A 7,064-nucleotide genomic window follows, 5' to 3' on the forward strand; every position below is an offset into this window, starting at 1 on the left:
ACGTGAAGAAGGGAGCAAGTTGCACGTGGGGAAAAAAACGCGCCTGATTTAAATGTCACACCTGAACGCTCACATCCTTTTAATTATGCTTGAAATTATGAACATTGCTCAACATCATGAAAATTAAACCTTATTTTCAATAAGCAATCCTGAAAAATATTTGGGGGTGCTTAACTTTTTTCCAGGTGTATAGTTATGAGTGTCTAGACTGTGAATTCGAGAATACATGATTTGCGACTCATTGTCGTTTCACGCTTTTGGACAGTGGGTGTGTTGTAAGAACGACGATCAACTTTCATTATTTAATTAGACAAAAGTAACCCAATAGCTGACTCAAGATTGGAATGGCCATACAATGATAGCCATTATGTAGATTAATGTGATTACGAAACAATCAAACAGTATTAATATAGCTTCATTTTAAGATGTTTTCATCGTGTCTGTGTGTTTTAAAGTTCATCTGAAAAGATATGGAAATTCAACATCTTGTGAGATCGTGGCAAGAATGGATGTTGAAATATATTTTAGTTAGATCACATTGTTAATTTGCATTTGAAGTTTGGTTATTCTAATATTTAAAGAAATGCATTCAGATGGCCATGCGACTCGACTGGAGTGTTATACCTATCCCGAATTACTACGGTATTATGCACCAGAGTACGTAACTTTTGTATAAAACGTATAGAACAGCTGTACAAATTATTTTCAGATATTATTATAAAACAACAAATTAAGTTCCAGTTTTATTTTACCAAACCAATGTTTAAGTTATATGCATGCTGTTTACCAGTGGCTAGCTTTTCGGGCTGCGAATCATAAGGTTCTAAGTTCAACCTCTGGTGCTACTGATTATACTTTGTACATTCACCTGTGAGAAGTGGTGCTATTAGACCTCGTGGAACTCCTGAAGCAAAATTAGGTGGTAGTCGTTCATCATTGTTAATTATCGTGAGGGCCTGTGGACTTGATCCAACCTGTAAGATTGGTAGTTGCGCTCGTTGCTATGGGCTCTTTATATAAGTGACATAATATTGCACTATTCCGCTCATTAAGCCGAACAAACTTCTTGGCTGGCTGCCCTCCCTGTAGATAATAGGTCATAATCATAATTCACTATATCTGAACTTTTGAATTCTCTTACTTAATCGTTTAACTTATGTGCACAGATAAATTTAGCTGCAAGCTTTCAGCAAGAATTGTTTGCTCTGTACACACAATAGTAAAGAAGGAAGTGCCTTTATTTATCTCATTGTTTTATAATTTAGTGTGGGTAATAATAAAAACATAGAATTATACTGTGTTTAAGGATATGTTTGTTTTTTGAATTTCGCGCAAAGCTACACTAGGGCTATCTGCGCTAGCCGTCCCTAATTTAGCAGTGTAAGACAAGAGGGAAGGCAGCTAGTCATCACCACCCACCGCCAACTCTTGGGCTACTCTTTTACCAACGAATAGTGGGATTGACCGTCACATTATAACGCCCCCACTGCTGAAAGGGCGAGCATGTTTGGTGTGATGGGGATTCGAACCCGCGCCCTGCAGATTGCGAGTCGAGTGCCCTAACCACCTGGCCATGCCGGGCCGTTTAAGGATATGTTTTTTATTTTGTTTTTCGTTCTGTTGTGACGAGATATTAGTGGATTGACTAAATGTAATTTATCGTTAGTTTTTAAAATAACAGTAACTTCGTAATCAAGTACTCGGTATAAAATGCACGAAGACTAGCTACTGTTGGATTGAATAATGTTTCTTTTGTAATATTTCTAAAGATTCGTGTAAATCTATAAATGTTTAAACTTTGCAATGAACCACACCAAAAGCAATGCTAGAAAGTCGACGGAAAATATATTAAAATTATAAATTATTATTTATATGTATATGTACATAACGTGTGTAGACTAATGATAAAACAAGCTGGATTTCATCTCCATCTGAATGGAAATTTTCAAAGTGCTCAATAAATATTGATTGGGGGATAAAACCCCGATTGTCTCTATAACTGGTTATTGTATACAAATTAATAATTAGGACAGATCCTATCTATTTTTTAATTATTTAGTTATTGCTTGTTTCTCATTAGGATGGATCGCAAACTGTATCTAAAAATCAACAATTTCGAATCATGACACATCAGAGTTCAGTGAAAATGCTCCCAAAACGATCAACAGACAAATACGAGGTCAAAAAATATCTGGTTAGGAATATTTCAAATCAATTACCTGCCTTACTTTTGAGTATAAGTTATGAATATTTACGTGTACCCGCACGTGCATGCTTTAATAGGTGGAACAATAGACAAAATTTTAATTCCTGTATCTTTTATTAAGATTATATGACTTTGGATCCATGTTTTTACTAATGAATATACTATTTTTCCTATTTTCAAATTTAAATTTTATGAAACATATTCCAAAACAACATTCAAAACGTTTTAATCAAGACTTTATGATAAAATGGAATAGTTTTACACGTGTATATATCATTACTTTTTATAATTATAATTGAAACGCACGTGAAACGTGATCATGTATATAAGGGTTTTCTAAATCCACTTTTTAATTCTATGTATGTGTTATTATCTTGAAAATTCAACACAAACGATTTTTCTGAATTATAAAATATTGTTTCTATGTACTTAGATTCTAGATGATTTTATACAAATATGTTTTAATATACAATAACACTTATTACAAAAGTTTCACAATCTTTCTTGTCTGGATCTTCCTTGATATCTTATCAAGGGTTCACAGTGAGTGAGTTAATTTCGAGTTGACATAGGTACAATTCACTTAACAGAGAGCTAGTTAGCTCTGTGTTCTTCGAACGACGAGTTGTTGTTGTTTTTAATTATGCACAAAGCTACACGAGGGCTATCTGTGCTCTGCACACCACAGGTATCGAAACCCGGTTTCTAGTCTTGTAAGTCCGCAGACATTCTGCTGTGCCACTGGGGGATACACGCCGAGTTATTCACCACAGAAGTTAGGTAATGTTTTCGTAAAAATACTAATGTCCGATGTGATTCCATTGAAGTTCAATGGTTTGTAATATTTGAAATCTATAAATGTTCCTGGTCAAATATCTGAAGTTCCTGATTAATAAGCCTTGTAACAATCACAGTTATAGATTCCAAGGTTTATATCACACCAACTATAGCAAACCAATAATATATATAGTGTCTTTTGGCGTATCGCGTTGGTTATATTTATAGGCGTGAGGAGAGTTTTTCGAAATTTCAGCTTACCCAACAATATAAACGATGCATCAGTGTTTACGTGCACACACATATATTGTTGATTCTTACACTCGAGAATTTTCTACAATTTTAGTGAATAGGCGGCAATTTCACAAGATTTCACAGTATAAGTTATGTACATTTCTAAATATAAATTTAACTTAAACAAAATAGTAAATCCATCATACCTCCCTCTTTAGAGAATTAAAAATTGATGTTAGACAATTTTTAACTAAGATATTATATATATACATTGACAACAATACATTAAATATAATACATTATCAAATAACCCTTTGACATGGATTATCTTCAAATCATACTCTTCTAATGATAAACTCCAATTTAACAGTCTTCTGCTTTTCCCTTCATTTGGTTTACAAACGTCAATGGGCTATGATCAGTGTATATGATAATAGGTTGTTTTGATGCAGATACATATACATTGAAGTGTTACAGAGCTAACACTAAAGCCAATGTTTCTTTTTCCATAGTAGAATAATCCTTTTGGTGACAATTAAACATTTTAGAAAAAATAACAAACAGGGTGTTCATTATCTTTGTCGTCTGATTGTAATAGAATAGTACCAGCACCACAATTGCTGGTATCAACAGCTAATGCGAAAGGCTTATCAAAGTCAGGTGCCATCAATACAGGGTAAGTGTACAACAAAGATCTCACCTTTTCAAAAACAGATTGACATGTTTCAGACCACTTGAACTTTTGATTTTTCTTCAACAGGTTTGCTAATGTTACAGTGATGTCAGCAAAAATTTTAAAAACTTCCTGTAATAACCAGCCATTTCCAAAAATCTCATCAAAGCTTTCTTGTTTTTAGGAGTTGGATAATTCACAATACAATCAACTTTGGCTTGAATTGGAGAAACTTGACCGTGGCCTATTACATGACCTAAGTAAAAACTTTGGCTTTACAAAAGTCATTTTTGCCAAATTAACAGTGAGACTGGCTTTCTTAAGCATCTCAAAAACATCACCTAATCCACATAAGCGTTCTTCCCAAGTGTCACTTAAAATCACAATATCATTAAAATAAATTCCAACATCTGACAGATTGTTGAGACATTGATTCATCATTTGCTGAAACGTTGCTTGAGTATTTTCATCCCAAAAGGCATTACATTGTACTGGTATAGTCCATCAGGAGTAACAAAAGCAGAGATTTCTTATTGCCATGTCAGTTAGAAGAACAGCCCAGTATCCGTTTAGTAGGTCACACTTTGTGATATATCTCGCTTTTCCAACTTTATCAATATGATCCTCCATTCTTGGAATGGAATAGGAATCTATCTTTGTCAAAGAATTTACTTTGCAAAAGTCTGTACAGAATCTAACCGAATCATCAGATTTGGGAACCAGTATAAAACGTGAGGACCAATCACTTTTACTGGGCTCTATAATGCCATTTTACAGCATGTAAGATATATATATTCAAATTCAATCAATAAACTAGCAAGTTGATTTTTCTCTTCAGGAGAAAAGTGATCGAGTTTTGAATCAAGATTGGTCAGAATGTAAAAATTACTCAGTTTGATGTTGCATTCACCTCCAATATTTTCAGACTTACGGGTGTCTGAGTCAGAGCCACTGTCACCAGTATCGGAAGAACACTCAATGGCTAAAATATTTTCGGGTGCATCTCAGATGTGATAGGGCTTCAACATATTAATATGACACAGCTGGGTAACCTTTTGACGATCAGGCGTTTTTACTACATAATTCGTATCATTAATTTTCCAAACAACCTCATACGGGCCATGATACCTAGCTTTTAGTGGAAGATCCATAGTGGGTAATAATACCAAGACCATGTCACCAGAATGAAACTTATGCTCTTCAGTCTTACATTTTTCATTTTAGCTTGGGCTAACTTAAAATTTTCTCGAGCCAATTCACAAGCATACAAGAGTCTGGAACGAAACTTAGAAACGTAATCCAATATGTGCATTTCTTTCGGGTCATCTTCCAACCATTGTTCCTTCAGAAACTTCAAAGGACCACACAATAAATGGCCAAACACCAACTCAAACAGGCTAAGCCCTAATGACTCCTGAACCAACTCACGAACAGCAAATAATAATATATTAACTTCTTCTTCCCAATCCTTCTCGTTATTGAGCCAGTAAGTCCGCATCATATTTTTCAAGGTAGAATACAATCTCTCAAGAGCACCTTGCGATTCTGGATGGTACATACTATATTTGATCTGTTTAGCACCGAGCTGATAAACAACTCCGACATAAAATTTGATCTCTGATCAGACTGAATTTCTTTGGGCAAGCCAACAAAAGTAAAGAAATCAATGAAAGGCTTAGAACTTTTTGGGGTTGAAATGTTTCTCAAAAGAATAGGTTCAGGGAATCGAGTAGATCCGCTCATGATAGTCAACAAAAACTGGTTTCCTGATCAAGTTTTTGGTAAAAGCCCAACAATTACGCGACTGAGGGGTTCTTCAAAACGGGATTTTTCTGGTTAGGTTTTTCGATCAACTGACAGGTATGACAAGTTTTACAAAAAGAACCATCTTACCTAATTTATGGCCAAAAGAAATATCTCATAATTATGTCACATATCCTGTTGACACCTAAGTGACCACCCATGAGGAATTTATGGGCAACTTTCATTATTTGAGAACGATGTGTTTTGGGAACAACGATTTGGTAAACTAAAGACCAGTCCTCTGAAGCTGGCACATATGGTGGTCTCCATTTCCTCATAAGCACATAATTTTTTTAAAAAATAACCATTTGGAACATTCTCCAGTTCATCTTTTGGGAGTGCAAATTTAAATAGTGAAGAAATATGTGGATCCTTTTCTTGCTCAGTGACCAGTTTACTTTTGGCAAATGGAACTTCAAAGGGTGAACCAGATCCTTCACGTCCATTATTGTCACTCACCAAGGAATCATTAGCAGAACAATCATCTACAAAATCCTTGTCGGATTAAAAAAAATGTCTGAGACAAATCTCTAATATCGTCCTCTGAATACGTGTCTATCATTTGTTTTTGTCTTAATTTCTTAGTCTGAGCTCGAGTCTCAGCACACGAGGGAAACACATCAGGATTCTTCTCAATGACAACATAATCCTTAGACGAAACAGTGATCGGCTCGTTAACCATTTTGGATTCGGCAACAACTCTTCCACCAGCCAAATCGTTTCCAACAATAATGATACACCCTTAATTGGCAGAGTAGGTCTTACTCCAATCACAACTGATCCCGAAACTAGGTCTGATGCCAAATAAATGTTCTGAAGAGGAACACGAACAAAGCCTCCCCCAATACCCTGAGGAATAACAGACTCACCAGTGGTAGAACTCGAAGGCAATATACCTTCTAACAACAATGATTGAGTCGCCCCAGTATCATGCAGAATACGTATGGGATTCCCAGTGTCATTTGTCAAAGACACAGAACCTACAGACATAAATATCTAAATTCCTCCCTAATTACATCAGCCTTTATACCAGTGGTCAAATTAATAACATCGGGTGATCTGGTAAAAAAGAACTAAGTTCATATGTGGACACAAATGCACTGGGTGTTGCCTCTTTTTCTTTTATATTTTTCAAACACCAATAATCAGACATAACATGACCAGGTTTTTACAAAAATGGCAGATAGGCCTTGATGGTTTTGATGAAGTTTTATCCTGACTGTATGAAGATTTTGAATTAGAGGAGCTGGATTTTTTAGAAGGATCCTCAACTTTAGTGGCTTGAACAGATACAGGTTTTTGTTGAGATAGTGGGAATTTCTTTTTATGAAAAGTAGTTTTATGTGTTAAAGTGTAATCATCGGAAAGAGC

The 7,064-nt window shown here is 35.2% G+C and overlaps 1 pseudogene; it reads left to right on the forward strand.

Moving 5' to 3' along the window:
• LOC111083007 overlaps positions 1-7,064 on the forward strand; it is a 12,801-nt pseudogene that overhangs the window by 3,525 nt on the left and 2,212 nt on the right.

The sequence above is a fragment of the Limulus polyphemus genome, unplaced genomic scaffold, assembly GCF_000517525.1.
Source record: "Limulus polyphemus unplaced genomic scaffold, Limulus_polyphemus-2.1.2 Scaffold3291, whole genome shotgun sequence".
NCBI classification, from domain to species: domain Eukaryota; kingdom Metazoa; phylum Arthropoda; class Merostomata; order Xiphosura; family Limulidae; genus Limulus; species Limulus polyphemus.